Source organism: Schistocerca nitens, chromosome 1, assembly GCF_023898315.1.
Source record: "Schistocerca nitens isolate TAMUIC-IGC-003100 chromosome 1, iqSchNite1.1, whole genome shotgun sequence".
In the NCBI taxonomy this organism is placed as follows: Eukaryota; Metazoa; Arthropoda; class Insecta; order Orthoptera; family Acrididae; genus Schistocerca; species Schistocerca nitens.
The window spans coordinates 66,046,492-66,068,198 of NC_064614.1; the positions used below are offsets into that span (position 1 = coordinate 66,046,492).

The 21,707-nt window shown below is 42.1% G+C and overlaps 1 non-coding gene across 1 annotated transcript; it reads left to right on the top strand.

Annotated features, from left to right (window-relative positions):
- The first annotated feature begins 19,771 nt into the window (after positions 1–19,771).
- On the top strand, positions 19,772–19,844 carry Trnaa-cgc (transfer RNA alanine (anticodon CGC)). Its single transcript has one exon. It is a non-coding gene; the product is annotated as a tRNA-Ala (tRNA).
- Positions 19,845–21,707: the final 1,863 nt, after the last annotated feature.

The window sequence follows — 21,707 nt, forward strand, 5'->3', positions numbered from 1 at the left end:
TTACAAGCTCCAGTCAGTGAAATATGACGTTACGGTTGCTCAACTAAAACTACTTTGTAAACATAGAAGATCTTAGCAAACGGTCAAATAAATGTCAAATTGTTCTATATAGTAAACGAACTGTCAAACATTTCTCGAAACATATTCCGTATGTTTAAAGTTACTATATGTCACGCAATCACTACCGTTCCCTACAGATACAATTTGGACTTCATATCAGACTAAACGTATCAGTGTGGAATTATTCACATGGACAACCGCCATGTATGTAGATAATCTGGCCTATGTTATTTTAGCAGATCACTGGAGAATGGCAACAAAGGATTTAAAAAAAATTATTCCGCTAAAGTGTTTTTATTATTTTCCTGTTACTCTTCGCTTTTCCTGGTTTTGAGAATGGGTCTGCAACCCCAAAACTAGTGGCAAAGAAATTTAATATAAATAAATAAATAAGAAATGAAAACAATAAAGTCTACGTGTGGAGATTCTTTTTCGAAAGCAAATCATTCACATATTCACATTTTAGTACTGAGAATCATGGCGGTCGACGAAATAGCGGAGGGCGGGAAAGGGCGGGGAGAGGGCGAGGAATTCTCGTGACGTCAGCCCAACGTATATCTTTGACGCTTTTCTCAACTTTCGTTCTTTGCTAACCCTTCCCACAATTTTAGATGAGCAAGGGCTACGCATGCCACTCTGGCCGCTTGTGTAATCATTCAAATTCTAGTTGTACATTCACTCATGATTTCTTACAGGTAGTATGGGGACTACAAAGAAGATGTATACGTAAATAAGCGAACAAATCGACCTATTCCTACTGCAATGGTTGTTGGTATGACGCGGCTCACCACGAATTCCTCTCCTTTGGCAACCTCTTCATCTCAGAGTAGCACTTGCAAGCAACGCCTTCAATTATTTGCTGAATTTATTCCACTCTTTTTCTTCCTCTACAGCTTTTACGCTCTACAGCTGCCTCTACTATCATGGAAGTTATTCCATGATGCTTTAACAGATGTCCTGTCATCCTGTCCCTTCTTCTTGTCATTGTTTTCCACATATTCCTTTCCTTACCGATACTGCGGAGGAGGACCTCCTCGTTCCTTACGCTATCAATTCATCTAAATTTCAACATTCCTCTGTAGCAGCACATCTCAGATGCTTAGATTCTTTTCTGTTGCAGCTTCCCCTCAGTCTATGTTTTAGTTCCGTTGGACGCTGTGATCCCAACGTATATTCTCTGAAATTTCTTCCTCATATTAAGGCCTACGTTTCATGATAATAGACATATCTTGGCCAGGAATTCCCTTTTTTCCTGCGCTAGTCTGCTTTTTAAGTACTTCCTGCTGCGTCCGTTCTGTGCTGTTTTGTTGCCTTGGTAGCAAATTTCCTTAACTTCGTCTACATTGTGATCAACAATTTTGATGTTAAGTTTCTCGCTTTTCTCATTTCTGCTACTTCTCATTACTTTCGTCTTTCTTCAATTTACTCTCAGTCCACATGCTGCACCATTAGACTGATCATTGACGTCAGCAGATCCTGTAATCCTTCTTCACTTTCACTGACGATGGCAATAACATCGGCGCATCTTATCATTGATATCCTTTCGCCTTGAATTAATTCCACTCTTGAACATTACTTTTATTTCCCTCACTGCTTCTTCGCTGTGTAGATTGAACAGTAGTTCTTCGTCTTCCACTTTATTGTTCCCTCGCAGATTAATACGCAACAAGAAAATCAGCGATAAATGCACGCGAAACGCGTCGGAATGTGAGGTTGGTGAAACGGCTCTGACCGACCATTGCCAACCTGTTTTATTATTGTTAAATCCCTGTCCACTTTCTTCAGCTACTGCATTAACCCTTGGATGAGATGTCGCTATGTTCCATACAACAGCAGCCGCCGTGCTGGAGACGATACTGCGCTGAGCAAAGCATCGCCTGCTGCGCTGAGTCGTCATCATCTTCTGTGTTTACTCTCACCAATAAATTATTAAAATTAAGTATACTTTGAATATTCTTTACTGCTGAAGTTAATAAAGCTAAATAACATAACAAGAAAAAGCACATTGCAGGAAGTTTATTGTGTGATATTTTTCGAAACAAGATACAACACGCAGTCTCACGTGTCTCCTTGCTGCATATGATGCATCTCCTACAGGTCCGTCTTCCAAGGTGCGTGTCTAGTGTCTTTCTCGAAACCACAATGGATTTTCCTCGCCTGGTCAACGATTCCCTGACGCTTTGATTTGCTTTCTTGGTGATCTGTCACTAATATCTCATGAATTAGGCTGAGATTAAATTCGTTGACTGAAGTATTGCTTCCGGTATGAACCTCTTTAATAACGTGGGAATTTAGCATGCGCAAGTGTAAGCAGTGAAAAAAGAGATATTTCTGATCTTTTCAATGTTTCGCAAACTCATGCCGTACCAGCATGTCATATTTACCCGCTGCGCCCGTGGGGTGGTTGTAGTCCAACAAACATTTTCGTTTAAAATTTTTTTCAGTATTAATTTTGCGGTCCATTTTCACAGCTACTTCATTAAAGATGTACAGTATGTCATCAAGGTACATACGTCTATTTTGTCATGCCACTTCTAAGATATTATAGCGTCTGTTGACCTGAGTTCCATCTCACCTCTTTGCAGTACCTTTTCTAGTTTTTGTGTACATATCCTGTTCATGCGAACTGTACCTACTGCACTTGTTCTTCTTTCATGCAAGTACTGGAAGAGGGTGACTTGTGTACCAATTGTCTACATATAGCGAATGTTTTGTTACGTGCATTCACCGAGATAACCTCCAAACATATGAATCCGAAGTTAGCAATCCTGGCATGCTCATCTCGTGTCGCATATCCACGGTGATTCACTGATGATGTTACAGACTTTCGGGAATGAGGGAGCAGGGTAAATGTACCAGTCTGCTGCAAGGGATCCTGTTCAAGAAACGACCGTGTCGAAAGCTATAAGCGAAAATCATTCTTACATATCTGACATGGAATATATGTGCCAGTACTGTTGTTGCTAAGACTGTAGGGTACGCAACTTTTTGAGGGGATAATATAGGCAATTATAAGAAAAAAGTGTAGCAAGATAGGTTCTAAAAAGCATATCTTAAGAGCTACGACCACTTGTTCAACTTCGATACTGTGAAACACATCTCTTCTACTAAAAGCTCTTTGTTGTCCATATTTTTGAAGAGGGTAGTACGAACGAAAGCAAGAAAAGAAAGTTCAGTAAATATGAGCTCTCAAAATGCATACCGTAAGTGCTATGGGCCCTTGTTCAATAGAAGAGAAAAGATATATTTCAGACTATCGCATATGTACAAGTTACCAAACCTCTTAAAGTATGGGTATTAGAGCTCATGTTCAGCAGACGTATTTTTCTTTTCTCCTCTCCACTAACATCTTTGAAAGTTGTCAGTATTAGAGACGACATACCGGTACATGTATTCCACTGCCAGAAGTTCAGTAAGATTTTCGCCAATGTTTATGGACTTGTTCGTTTCCGGACCGGTGTTCCATATCTCAGAGTGACACCTTTAACCCGTTTTCTTCATGCCTGAAAGTTTGTAGCAGCATCACGGGATCACACTGTACACGTCGTTAGCATTGGAGGCATAACAACTGTGCATGGATATATACTAGCAGTGAAAGGATTACTTAGGACCATCAGCAGAGAGTGCTAAAGTCGACTGTCACCCAGTATCGAGAATAAATATGACACTAGAAATAAATCTCTTTTTCTGAATGAAACTCAGTCACCAGTTGCAAATATATTTTAATACACTTTAATGGCTCCGAGAAATTAATGTTTCATCTTCAGAAGCATACAAAATTAGGGATATTATACATACACACCGAAAAAAGTTTTGCATCACCCCGGTTTCCAGAACTCCTGAAGATAGACGTTAACTGTGGATATTGTATCACAGACACAGTCCTGTTCAGAGATGTCACTAAACTCGCCCAAAGTTGTTAACAACCCTGCATGAGTAGCGTCTGTTAGACGGAGGGGGTTCCGACACCCGATCAGTTCCAGTCATTCCACCAGGAAGGAGGTACACAACTCGTGTTGTCTGTAGTTCAACCATGCCTACACGGTCAATACCGCGGTTCGATCGCGTCCGCATTGTTACTTTGTGCCAGGAAGGGCTCTCAATGAGGGAAGTGTCCAGGCGTCTCGGAGTGCACCAAAGCGACGTTGTTCGGACATGGAGGCGATACAGAGAGACAGGAACTGTCAATGACATGCCTCGCTCAGGCCGCCCAAGGGCTACTACTGCAGTGGATGATCGCTACCTACGGATTATGGCTTGGAGGAACCCTGACAGCAACGCAACCATGTAGAATAATGCTTTTCGTGCAGCCACAGGACGTCGTGTTACGACTAAAATTGTGCGCAATCGGCTGCATGATGCCAAAATTTCACTCCCGACGTCCACGGCGAGGTCCATCTTTGCCACCACGACAGCATATAGCTCGGTAGAGATGGGCCCAACGACATGCCGAATGGACCGCGCAGGATTGGCATCACGTTCTCTTCACCGATGAGTGACGCATATGCCTTCAACCAGACAGCCCGGTCAGGCTGAACGCCTTAAGCACACACTGCAGCGAGTGCAGCAAGGCGGAGGTTCCCTGCTGTTTTGGTGTGGTATTATGTGGGGCCAACTTGCGCCGCTGGTGGTCATGTAAGGCGCCGTAATGGCTGTACGATACGTGAATGCCATCCTTCGACCGACAGTACAACCATATCAGCAACATATGGGCGAGGCATTCATCTTCATGGACGACAATTCGCGCCCCCGTCGTGTGCACATCTTGTGAATGAGTTCCTTCAGAATAACGTCATCGCTCGACTAGGCCGGCCAACATGTTCTCCAGACATGAACCATATCGATCATGCCTGGGATAGATTTAAAAGGGCTGTTTACGGACGACGTGACCCACCAACCACTCTGAGGGATCTACGCCGAATCATCGAGGAGGATTGGGACGATCTGGACCAACAGTATCTTGATGAACTTGTGGATAGTATGCCATGACGAATAAGGTATGCATCAATGCAAGATGACGTGGTACTGGGTACTAGAAGTACCGGTGTGTACAGCAATCTGAATTACCACCTCTGAAGGTCTCGCTGTATGGTGGTACAACCTGCAATGTGTGCTTTTCATGAGAAATAAGGAGGGCGGAAATGATGTTTACATTGATCTCTGTTCCAATTTTCTGTACAGTTTCCGGCACTCTCGGAACCGAGGTAATGCAAAACTTCTTTTGATGTGTGTAAATCTTTATACCCTGGCTTTTCATATACGATACGTTACCTATAAAAAGTGCATTAGACAAACTTACTTAGTACTGGTTTATCAGACGTCACATCTCCTTTACAGACACATAATGGTGAGATATATTCAGAAATATAAATATTGTATGTGATCATTTTAAACAAAGATTGACAATTTACAGTAACTGAAACACATCAATGTGCATGTCAAGTTGTAGTGATAGCATCAATGGAATATATAAAAGCATTTAAAAATATATCCAAATTATAGACAGTAATATATAACACATTTTAAAAAAGTCATGGCGCATAGTTATAACACGTAAAGGAAGGGCTAATTTTCACGTTTTATAAGAGATGACATGCGGTCAAAATAAAATTTGTTTTTTTTTTAAAAAAACATTGAGAAAAGTCATGGCACATAGTTGTAACATATAAATGGAAGGGCTAATTTTCACATTTTCTAAGAGATGAAATGCGGTCAAAATAATATCTGCTTATTATTTCAAGTTGATAATTCAACAAATATTTAGAATTTAGTTGTGAATGTCTATATGTTTTAAATATATTGTCTACCGTTTCTTATAAAATTTGAAAATTAACCACTTCCTTTTATGTATTAGAACAATGTGTCACGTTTCTTCAAATTTTTTACATATGAGTTATTTATATACCTTGGTTAAATTTGTATTTTTTAATGTATACATCGCTGCTAACATAACAATATGCAATATACATAGATTTGATTCAGCTACTGTAAATTGTCAATCTGTGCATACAGTAATCACATATAATATGTACATTTCTGGATTATACTTCTATGAAGAAGCTGTTGACGCCTGTTAAACGAATACAACGTAATTTTCTGTAACATATTTCTTATACTCCACATATTTATAATATCCATAAATGTCGTGGCTTCTGAAGACGAGAAATTAATTTTTCTAAACCGATAAACTGTTAAAAAATATATGCAACTGAACACTTTAATTTCATTGTGAAAAATATGGAAAACAGTTGCTCAGAAAAACAGCCATGAATAAAATTCCTTGCTGCTTGTTAATTTTTCTGCGGAAGGCAGAGCCACTTTCTCGGTGTCAGAAGTCTGTGAGGCGAGCTGTTTACAAACTGTCGCCCCATGTTTTTGGATGCAGCAGACGCTGCTTTCGGTGTGACTGGCCGATCACACGCGGTTCACACGTACTGCTCCCGTGGTACATGTGCTGCATTCTCGCGCACGTGCCTGCTGCGTTGCTATAGCGATGGCGTTTATCCGGGGTCACTACGGCGGCCTGTCGTTTGAGCCCTGCACAAAGGGCCGGATAATTCCCACCCGCGTGGCTGTTCCGCACTGACTGCCAGCTCGTTAGCGGGGTGTTTTTCGTTACAGCGTGCTCGCAGGTACTAAACAGGGGCGGCTTAGCCACCACTCAAATGGGCGGCATGTGAACGCTGCTCCCAAACTATCAATCTGTTTCCTTTTTTTCTTTTCAATCGTTACAAACAGTGTCACTTTCACAAGGAACTCTTTGATTTATACTCTAAATTTAGCTATCGTGTTTGCCTGTAAGCAGGATTACCTCGAACTCTGCCCCACTATCACACCGAACTTTTCATTCATCAGCAGTAATCACCAGATTAATTTCCCACGTACATTACAAATGAACCAGTGGTCTCGTGACCCAAAAAAACTGCTAATAATTTCCCCAGGTTAAACACAAAGTACTGTCTTACATTGCGAAGCAATCGCAACACAGCCCTTCCATTGATCACCTGCACTCTAGTAAATTCAACCTTACCTAATTTGCATTGTCTCTGAGCACCCTAGAATTTAGAACTAGTTAAACATAACTAACCGAAGGACAGCACACACATCCATACCCGAGACAGGATTCGAACCTGCGACGGTAGCGGTCGCGCGGTTCCAGACTGTAGTGCTTAGAACCGCTCGGCCATCCCGGCCGGCCCTAATTTGCAATTAAGAATTTATTTCCGCTGTTCTCCCACGTGTTATTCTGTCTTCTAAGACAAGTTTACACTATTTTCTACTACTTATTGTAACAGCAAGTTTTTATTATACAGATCTATGTAATAAAATTTAGTGTATACTTGTACATTGTTACTGCGGCATTAGTAATGTAAAAGAATGTTCCGTCAGCGACGTTACGCATACTGTGTACGTAATAGTAGAGAAAAGAGTAGTACTTAGAGGATAGTGTACCGGGGAACACATGATTCTTTTTGGTCAGTACTTCAATCGAGTGATTGAGTATAGAATCAGACGAGGAAATGCGTGATAGACGCCACCATAAGCAGCTTCCACCACTTTCCACAGTTTCTTTTTTTTTCATCACATGTTCAATCTAAACATCAAAGAAGCGATGACGGAAATAAAAGAAACACTCAAGAGCGGAATTAAAAGTCAGGTGAAATGATATTAATGATAAGATTCACGGACGACATTACTATCTTCACTGAAAGTAAAGTATTAGAGGACCTGGTGGACAGAGAGAACAGTGTAACGACTGCAGAGTATGGACTGATTGAGAGTAAACTGAAGAAAGACGAAAGTAATGAGACGTAGCAGAAATGAGAATAACAAGAAATTTCATATCAGAAGTCCCGATTACGAAGTAGATAAAGTTAAGGAAATCTGCTCCCTAGGCAGAAAAATAAGCAAAGACGGACGGAACAAGGACGACATAAAAAGGAGACCAGCACTGGCAAAACGGGAATTCCTAGCCAAGAAAAGTCTGCTAGTATCAAACATAGGCCTTAATTTGAGAAATAAATTTCTCAACTTGTACGTCTGGAGCACAACATTGTATGGTAGGGAAAGATGGACTGTGAGAAAACCGGAACAGAGGAGGATCGAAGCATTAGAAATGAGGTGCTACAGAAGAATGTTGAAAATTAGGTGGACTGTTAAGGTAAGCAATGTGGAGGTTCTTCGCAGAATCGGGAGGAAATGAGAAGGGACGGGATGGTAGGACATCTGTTAAGATATCGCGGAGTTACTTCCAAGGTACTAGAGGGATCTGTAGAATGTAAAAGCAGCAGAGGAAAACGGAGACTGGAAAACATACAGCAAATAATTGAGGACGTAGATGGGAAGTGCTACTCTGAGATGAAAGGGTTGGCACAGAAGAGGAAAGAGGTTGGTAAAGGAGAGGAATTCGTGGCGGGCCGCATCAGACCAGTCTGAAGACCGCTGACTATTAAAAAAAAAAAGTGAAGTAGTGTTTGGTGTACCGTTTATAAGCATTTCGATTTCTACACATACAAGTGCCGTATAATATATTAAAGCTGGTTGGAGCACACGGTTGATTTTTAATTTACAGAAACGTATTTCAATAAAAATTCCATTACTTTCAAAACTAGTTATGTAAGGTGTGGACCCTTAAGCCAAAGGCCTTCTCTGTCGACAACGCACCATCTTGTACCTACTAACAGAAGCATGGCTTCTATTATGGAACGTGAACCATTTGTCTGATAACCGAGTTTCTTAATGTCATAACAATTTCGGTTGCTTTGAAAATATAAATTTGTTTAGTATGTTTTTCATTTTCAGCAAATGTAATTGTATAATTCGAAATAATCACGAACCAGTTGCGTAAAAGAAATTTTATTTCCTTAACCCGTTTCAGGCACTTAATGCCCTTCTTGAGGAGGTTGTAACTATCGCATTACTTTCGAGTGTCAACAAGAAGATGAAGAAAGCATTTCGCTGTGGGCACGTGGTTCATAGTGCCTGTACAAAAATGTTTCGTAGTGCCTGTATCATTTTTCTATAGGCAACGTAAACCATATGACCACAGGAGTGTGCTACCTGCATCTTACTGTTAACACTCGCAACTAATGCGATGGTTATAATCTTCTGAAGAGGGACACTAATTGCTGGTTGTTGATTGTTTCGGCAGATGTAAATTTGCGTTGTTTTCCAACATCTTCAGTTTCAAAATGTTTTTAACTTACAATCATTCTGCTTAATTTTATTTCACTTGTTGATTATTGGTGTGTAGTAAACTAATAATATACCAGGAAAACGACAAAATACAGTATCAACCCTGTGGCGCATAGTGTCCACTAAATGCCGGCCGCGGTGGTCTAGCGGTTCTAGGCGCTCAGTCCGGAACCGCGCGACTGCTACGGTCGCAGGTTCGAATCCTGCCTCGGGCATGGATGTGTGTGATGTCCTTAGGTTAGTTCGGTTTAACTAGTTCTAAGTTCTAGGGGACTAATGACCTCAGAAGTTGAGTCCCATAGTGCTCAGAGCCATTTGAACCATTTTTGTCCACTAAAGCGTACAGCTGTTAATCATCACTTCCATTGCGTTTTAGTCAGTCCAGAGGCTGTAAATGCACACAGTGCACTGGATCGGGTACTACCTGCTGGTATTTTACCCTGCATGCAATTGCAGCTTCACAACTGACTTAAAACACTGGAGAAGTGACCATTAAATTCTGTCCACTGCAGTGAATATATTGTGCCACAGTTTTTCAGGGCTTTTGAACTCCTATGGAATGTCCTTTGGAGAAAAGAGAACCACTTGTATGAATATCAAGAGCTCAGATGGAAACCCAGTTCTAAGCAAAGAAGGGAAAGCAGAAAGGTGGAAGGAGTATATAGAGGGTCTATACAAGGGCGATGTACTTGAGGATAATATTTTGGAAATGGAATAGGATGTAGATGAAGATGAAATGGGAGATATGATACTGCGTGAAGAGTTCGACAGAGCACTGAAGGACCAGAGTCGAAACAAAGCCCTGGGAGTAGACAACATTCCATTAGAACTACTGACAGCCTTGGGAGAGCCAGTCCTGACAAAACATATGGTGAGCAAGATGTATGAGACAGGCGAAATACCCTCAGACTTCAAGAAGAATATAATAATTCCAATCCCAAAGAAAGCAGGGATTGACAGACGTGAAAATTACCGAACTATCAGTTTAATAAGTCACGGCTGCTAAATACTAACGCGAATTCTTTATAGACGAATGGAGAAACTAGCAGAAGCCAACCTCGGGGAAGATCAGTTTGGATTCCGTAGAAATATGGGAACACGTGAGGCAATACTGACCTTACGACTTACCTTAGAAGCTAGATTCAGGAAAGGCAAACATACGTTTCTAGCATTTGTAGACTTAAAGAAAGCTTTTGACAATGTTGACTGGAATACTCTCTTTCAAATTCTGAAGGCCGCAGGAGTAAAAGACAGGGAGCGAAAGGCTATTTACAATTTGTACAAAAACCAGATGGCAGTTATAAGAGTCGAGGGAAATCAAAGGGAAGCAGTGGTGGGGAAGGGAGTGAGACAGGTCTTTAGCCTCTCCCCGATATTATTCAATCTGTATACTGAGCAAGCAGTGAAGGAAACAAAAGAAATATTCGGAGTAGGTATTAAAATCCATGGAGAAGAAATAAAAACTTTAAGGTTCGCCGATGATATTGTAATTCTGTCACAGACAGCAAAGGACTTGGAACATCAGTTGAAAGGAATGGATAGTGTCATGAAAGGAGGATATAAGATGAACATCAACAAAAGCAAAACGAGGATAATGGAATGTAGTCGAATTAAGTCGGGTGGTGCTGAGGGGATTAGATTAGGAAATGAGACACTTAAAGTAGTAAAGGAGTTTTGCTATTTGGGGAGCAAAATAACTGATGATGGTCGACGTAGAGAGGATATAAAATGTAGACTGGCAATGGCAAGGAAATCGTTTCTGAAGAAGAGAAATTTGTTAACATTGAGTATAGGTTTAAGTGTCAGGAAGTCGTTTCTGAAAGTATTTGTATGGAGTGTAGCCATGTATGGAAGTGAAACATGGACGATAAATATTTTGGACAAGAAGAGAATAAAATCTTTCGAAATGTGGTGCTACAGAAGAATGCTGAAGATTAGATGGGTAGATCACATAACTAATGAGGAAGTGTTGAATAGGATTGGGGAGAAGAGGAGTTTGTGGCACAACTTGACTAGAAAAAGGGATCGGTAGGTAGGGCATGTTCTGAGGCATCAAGGGATCATCAGTTTAGTGTTGGAGGGCAGTGTGGAGGGTAAAAATCGTAGAGGGAGACCAAGAGACGAATACACTAAGCAGATTCAGAAGGATGTATGTTAAAGTAGGTACTGGGAGATGGAAACCTCGCACAGGATAGTGTAGCATGGAGAGCTGCATCAAACCAGTCTCAGGACTGATGACCACAACAACAACAACATCGAATGTTTGTCCCTAGGTACATGACTAAGTGGTATCTTGAAACTTGTATTTACATTTGGAAAAATCTTAGGTTAGCAAAGTAATTTATGCAATTTAAGAAAAATACGGCAGCACATAAAAAGTGAATGCCTACACTTAAAAATGTAATATGAAAGTACATTAAACTTCTATGACAGAGCTGGCCAGAAGTGAATGAAAGTCTAAAACTGTCCCAAGGTACAACGCTTTACCCTATTACACAATGCACAGATTTATTTCGATGATATTGAACGATAGAACATTTCCAAGCTACCTGGAGAGAAATAGTTGCATTCACCATTTGTCCACAGTAGCTAACTTGGCCCCACTTGGTGACAAAGATAGTTTTGTGTTGTTTGGAAGAACCTGTTTCTTTTGTTCGGGAGGGATTGGAGTCATCAGTATTTTGAATGGTGTAGCGCACCATAGAACGAATTCGTTACTTGTGAAAATACCTTCACCTCAGAGTAGTGCATCGAACCTAAGGATACAGAGTTTGGAGAAAAATTATGTCAAGAAATTTTAACCCCGGATAGCTGATACCAGTAGGAACAAAAATTACTAGTGTTGCGTAGGTCGATAACGCACGATTTTAAATTACGGAAACTTGGCGGCATGTGCTCCGATTGTCCTGTTGCCGGATTCTCTGGAAAACCCATGACCGCGAATGATTTGCCCGCCAGAGATCGCGATGTATGCAAGGCGACGCGCTCGCTCGGTGGTAGCGCGCCAGTCTTCCACTCTGAGGCCAGGGGGCAAATCCGCCGGGGTCCCGACGCCTCCATTGTAGTTTCATGATAAGACTGCATTTAGTTCAAGTACAGAAAATCTTTTACAAGTTTTCAGACCATTTTAGGGACTTTTTTGTAACTAGTACGTTGTTTACATAAAGCAGGTGGTCGAACTGGCAACCCTCTGACGCGGCACAAGCTTTATATCGTCGAACGGTGTTATGCCGAACTGTTTCAAAGATTCCTGGCATTTCCCTGATATTGGCAAAACGTTGAATGCGATCCATTAATTCCTCTTCGTTTCAAGGTGGTTCGGATCTGGGTGGGTGAACTACATTCCTGGAAATGGAAAAAAGAACACATTGACACCGGTTTGTCAGACCCACCATACTTGCTCCGGACACTGCGAGAGGGCTGTACAAGCAATGATCACACGCACGGCACAGCGGACACACCAGGAACCGCGGTGTTGGCCGTCGAATGGCGCTAGCTGCGCAGCATTTGTGCACCGCCGCCGTCAGTGTCAGCCATTTTGCCGTGGCATACGGAGCTCCATCGCAGTCTTTAACACTGATAGCATGCCGCGACAGCGTGGACGTGAACCGTATGTGCAGTTGACGGACTTTGAGCGAGGGCGTATAGTGGGCATGCGGGAGGCCGGGTGGACGTACCGCCGAATTGCTCAACACGTGGGGCGTGAGGTCTCCACAGTACATCGATGTTGTCGCCAGTGGTCGGCGGAAGGTGCACGTGCCCGTCGACCTGGGACCGGACCGCAGCGACGCACGGATGCACGCCAAGACCGTAGGATCCTACGCAGTGCCGTAGGGGACCGCACCGCCACTTCCCAGCAAATTAGGGACACTGTTGCTCCTGGGGTATCGGCGAGGACCATTCGCAACCGTCTCCATGAAGCTGGGCTACGGTCCCGCACACCGTTAGGCCGTCTTCCGCTCACGCCCCAACATCGTGCAGCCCGCCTCCAGTGGTGTCGCGACAGGCGTGAATGGAGGGACGAATGGAGACGTGTCGTCTTCAGCGATGAGAGTCGCTTCTGCCTTGGTGCCAATGATGGTCGTATGCGTGTTTGGCGCCGTGCAGGTGAGCGCCACAATCAGGACTGCATACGACCGAGGCACACAGGGCCAACACCCAGCATCATGGTGTGGGGAGCGATCTCCTACACTGGCCGTACACCACTGGTGATCGTCGAGGGGACACTGAATAGTGCACGGTACATCCAAACCGTCATCGAACCCATCGTTCTACCATTCCTAGACCGGCAAGGGAACTTGCTGTTCCAACAGGACAATGCACGTCCGCATGTATCCCGTGCCACCCAACGTGCTCTAGAATGTGTAAGTCAACTACCCTGGCCAGCAAGATCTCCGGATCTGTCCCCCATTGAGCATGTTTGGGACTGGATGAAGCGTCGTCTCACGCGGTCTGCACGTCCAGCACGAACGCTGGTCCAACTGAGGCGCCAGGTGGAAATTGCATGGCAAGCCGTTCCACAGGACTACATCCAGCATCTCTACGATCGTCTCCATGGGAGAATAGCAGCCTGCATTGCTGCGAAAGGTGGATATACACTGTACTAGTGCCGACATTGTGCATGCTCTGTTGCCTGTGTCTATGTGCCTGTGGTTCTGTCAGTGTGATCATGTGATGTATCTGACCCCAGGAATGTGTCAATAAAGTTTCCCCTTCCTGGGACAATGAATTCACGGTGTTCTTATTTCAATTTCCAGGAGTGTAGAACCTTGAAGAATCTCCACAGGAAAAAGTCCCGTGGCGTGAGGTCTGGCGATCGCGAGGACCGTGTCCACCGAGCACATCTGCCAACTACCCGGCCGTCGAAGAGTTCATTTAAATATCCGCGCACAGCACAGCTGTTACGTGCGGGCGTCACATCACGCTGCAACCAAACGCATAGCCGTATGTCCAGGGGAATATCTTCCAGAAGGCTGGGTAGAGCTTTTTGCAAAAAGTGAAAAAGTAAGTCAAGGAGGTAGACGCACGGGCCCAATCAGGTGATCATTCACAATGCCTGCCCACATGTTGAGCGAAAATCGTTCCTGGTATCTGTGGACGTGCGTGACGCGAGGATATCCCCTTGCCCAGGAATGAACGTTTCCTGTGTTGTAAAGGCCATCGCAATTGAAGGTGCACTCGTCGGTAAACAACACAACGGCTGGGAATTCGGGATCTCGTTCAACACGTCGCAGAAACCACCCATTAAATTTGGTAGGTGAGCTTAGATTATTAATTTAGAATTATGTCTTGGTCTTCTTTTAGATTTTTGGCTCTAATGTTTTATCTTTTTTGGGAGCTGTTTATACGTTATATACGTATTCCGCCACAGGACTTAGTTGTTGGACAGGGTGGAAATTAAGTGAACATTGGCCGTCATCCCTCAAAACCTCCCAGACTAACCGATGAGTGACCCCCATGTCGTGTCCAACCGCTCGAGTACTTGTCGTAGGAGCTTCCTCGAAGCGCTCGAGAACAGTCTCTTCAAATGCAGCATCCCGTCGTGTTCGAGGTCTTCCAGCATCACTACGATATACCGCTAAAGAGCCTGTTTCGCTAAGTCGCCGGTGAGTTGTAAACGTTTGCAGGTGTGGGTGGCGTCTTGCTGGGTACCAGTCCACATACAACCGTCGAGCTTCATGTCCATTATCGTCGGCTAGTCCACAAACAAAAACCATATCTCGTCGTTCTTCAAACAAATACCGTGCTGCCACGCTTACTGTACGACTAAACAGCAGGTGATGTGTGAGTGCTCCGAAGCGAAGCTTACGTGTGAATGCCTCTGACGTGAGGTGGAGACAAACAGCAAGAACAGTTCGACTCGTGTGCGTATCACGTTGGGTCAGTGACGGGGCAAGCTCCCAAAAAAGATAAAACATTAGAGCCAAAAATCTAAAAGAAGACCAAGACATAATGGCATTACCTATCCACGGTTAAAATTTCGTGACACAGTTTTTCTCCACCCTGCATATAAGTCGGTCAGGCAACTCTTGGCTTTCGAAACACTCGTTCTTCGTTTGCTGTGTGGGGGAGGGTGGTGTACCTATGGACGCTTCTCCGACTTCCGCCTCATGCGAGCAGAAGTTCACTACATTTTCTTACTCCATGTTTTAAATGATAGCATTCAGTTCGGATGTTTTGCAGTCTTCTTCTGAAATTTCAAACGTTTTTGCACCGTAAACTGTAGAAAATGTCAGAAATTGCTAATAGCGGTCTCTAGTTCACACTCCAGTTTTTCTCGGCGTATTCCACTGTTGAATTCTTCTCGGTTTATCAGCCGAGTGGTGGCGTCGTCTTGTCGCAACGTTTCAATGAGTTTCGTACCAATCATCTTCTGGCGAAGTGACTTCGCCGGAAGATGATGGGTACGAATCTCATTGAAAAGATAACCCGAGAAGAATTCATCACCTTTTCTTTCACATTCACGTAGTGTGATGTCGATATTTGGAATGATTTATCAATGCTTATTTAACGACGGTTATAAGGAAGAGACATTTTCAAACAGTTATAAAAATAATATTTAATTAGTAATAGCGATTCTTCTTTAACTTAATCTGCGGAAGGACTTGAAATAATCGTACTTGTAAAATTTGAGCTTCTTCTAAAGGTTTTCTTTACTTTACTATTTTGAAAATAGTAATATTCTGCCAAAGAAATGAGAAACCTTTAGGGCTCAGGATGGTCAACGTTTCTCCCCTGTCGTTTTGTTTTGTGAGCGTATTTTCTACGAAGGCAAATGCGCAATAGGCTGACCCAATGGACAGACAGGGTTACAGGTGTACAGGTATGTACCGTCTTTTCCATTTAGTGAACGACTTTTTAGCGGAATGAAGGATACCGTTGACAGACGGAACTGTAGAATGAAACCTACTCAACTAGTCGCTGAATGAGATCATGCATTGATTGGTGCGCTCGTGAATATATTATTTGGTTCTAGCATTGGTAGAATTTAAGAATGCAGGCGACAAATATGTTTCTTCACTCCATTTCCAGCCTAGTTCAGCAAGATTAATCCAATTTTCAAATAAAATTCTGAAGTTGCACCACCAGCGCGAAACGCGTCAATTTCAAAATAAACTCCTAAGACAAAGACTGTCACAGAAAAGGAAGGCGATAACTAGCACTTCTGTACAATAAGTCGTTTCATGTCAGTTGTAGTCATAGAAATAGAAATTTTCAAGGAAAGATATCGAGTTGCAAGACTGACACTGCCTTACTGCAAGAATGCTTATCAAAGGCACACATTATGACATTTTTGGTCCGTCTGATTAATAAGAGACATGGTGAATCTGCGGGAGTATTTCTGCACCAAGTTCTCAACTGTACTGCTTCTGATAAGGCAATCTACATAGAATTTGTTTCCTATTCGTGTACAGGAAGCCAGAAGCGTGTCAACAAAATCTGTTATAGAGAGTGTTGTTGGTTAAATACATTGACAGTTATTTATTACAAGTTTAATCTTTTATTTAAAGTAACTAGCATTAATACTCCTACACCCTATCTTAAAATTAGCATTTACTGTGTGAAAAATGAACAAGAGTAATTGCTACGTTTTTATGGTTTATTAAAGTAAGAAGTTGAGGCACACAACGTTTGCGGGTATCTTTACTACAACTTGATTAAATTTCATTCATTTCTTTAAATTCAGCTACTAAATGTATCAAGATTAAAGTACCTTCAATCGAAAGTCAGTTATTAACTTTATTTTGTCCTTACCAAGTCCGTAAGACAACGTTTGAAAAGGAAATAATTTAAGATCTTGTTCGTTTTATTCTGGAACTAAAAGCTAAACTACATCTCTGGAACTGTAAATTCATTATCTGTCCTAAGTTAAATTAACAGAATTAATTTCAAAATTCGCGGAAACCGGTAAGAGCTCATATAATTATTGACTTTAAGGAGGAAAGCTCATAAAGTGATTTAGAATTGGTTTCTGACCAACTGACAGAAGCTGCCACTGTGCTTTAGTGCGAAACGGTAACTATCATACCTGTAAATACAGATAGCAGTGAGGGGTAAATTTTCTTTCCGGATGCAGTGACCGTCTAGTCTGCCCACTAAACATTCCGATAGGAGCACGATCACTTGGTTGATTTTCAGACAGTTACAAACGCTTTTAACATTATTAAGAAAGTTCAGTTTAAAATAGCGTCAAAAGTATTTGAATTGTTGTTTCAGTACCGTGTCCGAAGTTATGCGCTACGACAGACGGGCGAGGCTCTAGCAGAGTCGCGAAGGTTAACAGAGGCGACCAAACACTTCCAGCAAAAGACGATAAGAGAACAAGGGAATGGATGTAGAGTCGTTGTAACTAGACTTGTAAGTAGCCTGTTTGTATGTTGGCAGCGCTATAGACTGTTTTACTATCACTGACAGAGCTCTGCGCCCTCGGCAAGAGATTCTGTGGTTGGGCGAACTAGCAGTCAGAGAGTGGATAGGGAAGTGTATGGACATGATATTGTTAGCGGAGATTCTTTTATTGGCAGAACATGCATTGTAAAGTGAGTCGAAATGATGTGTTTAGAAGAAAATAGGCAAGGAAATGTATGAGCATGGATGTATGATTGGTAATGTTTGGGCGGTGGTATTATTGACAACAATATAACTTTTGGAACTAGATGTCACATGAATAAGGTAAAATTTTCTAAATACATTGTTTGCTCTTCAACAATTTTTTTTCTATTTGCTAGCCATATGCCTCCTAGTAGCTAGAGCCTAGTTAGAATCTTTTTATTTAGATGGCCGTTGTTGCTACTTGCTGTAATTGCTGTAGTTCGGGCTACGAAGGTTTTCTGTGAAGTAAGTGACTTATGAAAAAGAATGGGGCTTCTCATACCAGAATTTGTGACTGATATGAGTGTAGGCAATTAACAAAGTTGGAGGTTGTTTTTTGGATTTGTATTATTCTTAGGATTTCTTGCAATTTACGGCCGTTGTTTTGTGTTAATTACTGGAAGTCCTGTTCTGTGAGTATAGTAGTCAGATAGGCTTGGGCTCATATGTTGTGGGTAGTAAAGAATAGGTTAATTTTGAGTTGTCTTTGTCAGGGAAAATTCTGTAGGTTACTTTTTGATAAAAAAAATTAATACATGGTGTCAGACTGAAGTACCGATCCAGAAACATCATGTGCTCCTAGGTTCACTATCCTCTAGGTACAACACTCTCCCCTAATGCTCGTCACCCTGGGGTCTTTACCATGTTGATTAAGAGAAGGTTACAGATGATATAAAGAATGGCAGCACATTTCGTCATGTGCCACTTTACCAAGCACGAGAGTGTCCTAGAAATGTTCGTCCAAATACAATGGTTGAGGCGACAGAAGAAGTGTTACTCGTCATCAAGGGGTTCACATAAAAGACCCAGAATTTCGAGAGCGCGCTTCCACAGAAGAGTAAAGCACCACATTACTTCCTCCCCAGTACTTCCTTCCAATTATGACTTGCGAAATCGCCATGACTGTAAAATCAGACACATTGTAGCTTATAAGGAGGCGGTCGTTCTTTCTGTTTATCAGTTGCCAATGCAATATTGGAAAGGGGGAGGGGGTGGAAGAGAGATTTTGGTACTTGATGTTTCGCCCACCAATCTCCGTGAAGTTACTTTTGGGGTATTAAATATGATACGATTAAGTCGGAAATTTAAGGAAAGAAGTAATATTCAGAAAAAATTCGTTTAATATGATTTTATTTTAAAAATGGTTGCACAGTAGTTTAAAAAAATACCAACGAAGACCAAAACCAGTTCTTAGTAGCGGATTACTATCCTTAGTGCCAAATGGTGTTATTACGTCTTCTCCACAACTGCATGCCCATTTTTCCCGTGTTACATGACTTGTTACTTGATATGCAATATCTTTGTTACATTACACACATTAGTGACTGCGATTAAGTCTTCTTCTTAAGTTGCCAATCCTAAGATTGATTTGCAGCAGCTCTCCATTCAGTGCGATTGTCGGCCAGCCTCTTCAATTCCGTGAAACTTCCGCATCCTAGGTCCTGCATTATCTGGCTTATGTACTTCCTTCTAGGTCTGCCTCTTGCCCTTTTGCCCTCCACAAGGCCTTCCGTTATAGTGTGGAGAAGACTTTCATGTCTCAGAATGTGTCCCATCCATATATCTCTCCTCTTCTTGACCGTCTTCCAAAGAACTGGAACTTCCTCCGCTCTCTGCAGGACTTCTTCATTTGTCATCCTGGCCGTCCATGGAATTTTTAACATCCTTCGCAGACACCACATTTCGAATCCTTCAATCCTTCTTCTTTCGTCCTCTCCAAGTGTCCAGGTTTCGCTGCCGTAGAGAAGCACACTCCCAACAAAGGTCTTTATTAACCGCTTCCTTAACGACAGACTTGTAATATTTGATGTGAGGAGTCCTTTCCTTTTATAGAATGCAGTCTTTGCCTGATTTATTCTACTTATTACATCTTTCCTACTACGACCATCTGATGTTATTCTGCTTCCCAAGTAGACAAAGACCGAGCGAGGTGGCGCAGTGGTTAGCACACTGGACTCGCATTCGGGAGGACGACGGTTCAAACCCGTCTCCCGCCATCCTGATTTAGGTTTTCCGTGATTTCCCTAAATCGCTTCAGGCAAATGCCGGGATGGTTCCTTTGAAAGGGCACGGCCGATTTCCTTCCCCATCCTTCCCTCACCCGAGCTTGCGCTCCGTCTCTAATGACCTCGTTGTCGACGGGACGTTAAAACACTAATCTCCTCCTCCAAGTAGACAAAGTCTTGTATTTCTTTCAGCTTCTCTCCATTCAGCCTTATATTCGTAATTGCTTGATTATTTTGTTTGCTTGCAACTAAGATTTTTGTTTTTGACTTATTAATTTTCATGTTGTACCGTGTAGCAAGAGTGTTTTCCATTTCCTCCAACACTGTTTGTAATTCTTCCTCATTTTCCTCTAGGACAGCAATGTCATCCGCAAAACGCAGCATATCAACTATTTTTCCCTGGATCCTGATTCCATTAGCTTGTCCTAACTTTTCTCTGACCTCGTCCATTGCTTTCTGTATTTACATATTAAAGAGGACAGGGGAGAGTGCACATCCCTGTCTCACACCCTGTTTAATTTTTGCTTGTTGTTGATGTTCCCCACATCTCACTATTGCCACCTCTGCTTTGTATATGTTCCATATCGTTCTCCTGTCCTTGTACTTAGCTCCAGTTTCCCTCAATATCTGGAATAGTTTTTTCCATTCAACCTTATCAAAGGCCTTTTCGAGGTCAACAAATGCTATGTAGGTGTCCTTTCCTTTTTCCATTCTTTTTTCTATTATGAGCCTTAGGGCCATAATGGCTTCTCGCGTACCTCTCCCTCTTCTAAAGCTAAACTGGTCTTCTGTGAGCATGCATTCCACGTTCCCTTCAATTCTTCTGAGGAGGATGGTCGTCAAAATTTTTGATGCATGTGATGTTAGGCTGAGGGTTCTGTATTGTGCACACGATTTTGCGGGCATTTTCTTTGGTAATGGAACAATAATACACTTTTTAAAGTCCTCAGGCAGCTCTCCAGTATCATATATTTGGCAGATTAATTTATACAATTTATCTTTTATTTCTGTTCCAGCTGCTTTGATGATTTCTGCAGGCAATGAGTCAATTCCTGGTGCTTTTCCGTGCTTAAGTGCCTGTATTGCCTGATCAAATTCAGACCTTAGTATGCTGTCTCCTAGTTCATCTTTATCTACTTCGTCCTCACTTTCAATCATGTCATCTTGTACGTTGCCTCCATATGATTTCTCTAGGTATTCCTTCCACGTAAGTGCTATATCTTCATGATTATACACCATCTTATTATCCTCTCTTATTAGGGCATTACATCTAATCCTTTGTCCTCCTGAGAAGAAGCGTTTCACTGTTTTGTATGCTAATTCAAGGTTCCCTTTCTTCAGAAGGTCTTCAACTTCTTTGCATCTGTCTTCAAGGAATCTTTCTTTTACTTGCTTCAACTTCCTGTTGATTTTGTTCCTAAGCACTCGGTATGCCGTTTTCCCTTCTTCCGTTTCATTATTTTTGAGCTTCCTTCTTTCCTCAAACATAGGTATTATTTCATCAGTTATCCACTCCTTCCTCTTTTCAGGTTTTTGTTTTCCAGTTATCTCTTCAGCTGCTTTTATTAGGCCATCTCTCATATTTTCCCAGTGTTGTTCTACATTCTCTATAGGATGCTGCTGAATTAGATCCTTAGCCCTTTCTTGGAACTCCTTCTGCGTCTCACGGTTTCCAAGCTTCCCTATATCCAGTTTTCCATTTCCTATTTTCTTCCTTATGCATTTGAACTTGAGTCGGCATTCCGCAACAACCATGTTGTGATCACACAATATCTGGGCTTGCGTATGCTCTAGAGTCTTTTAGTTGATTTCTAAATCTATTTTTGACTAGAATGTAATCAATTTGGTATCGTT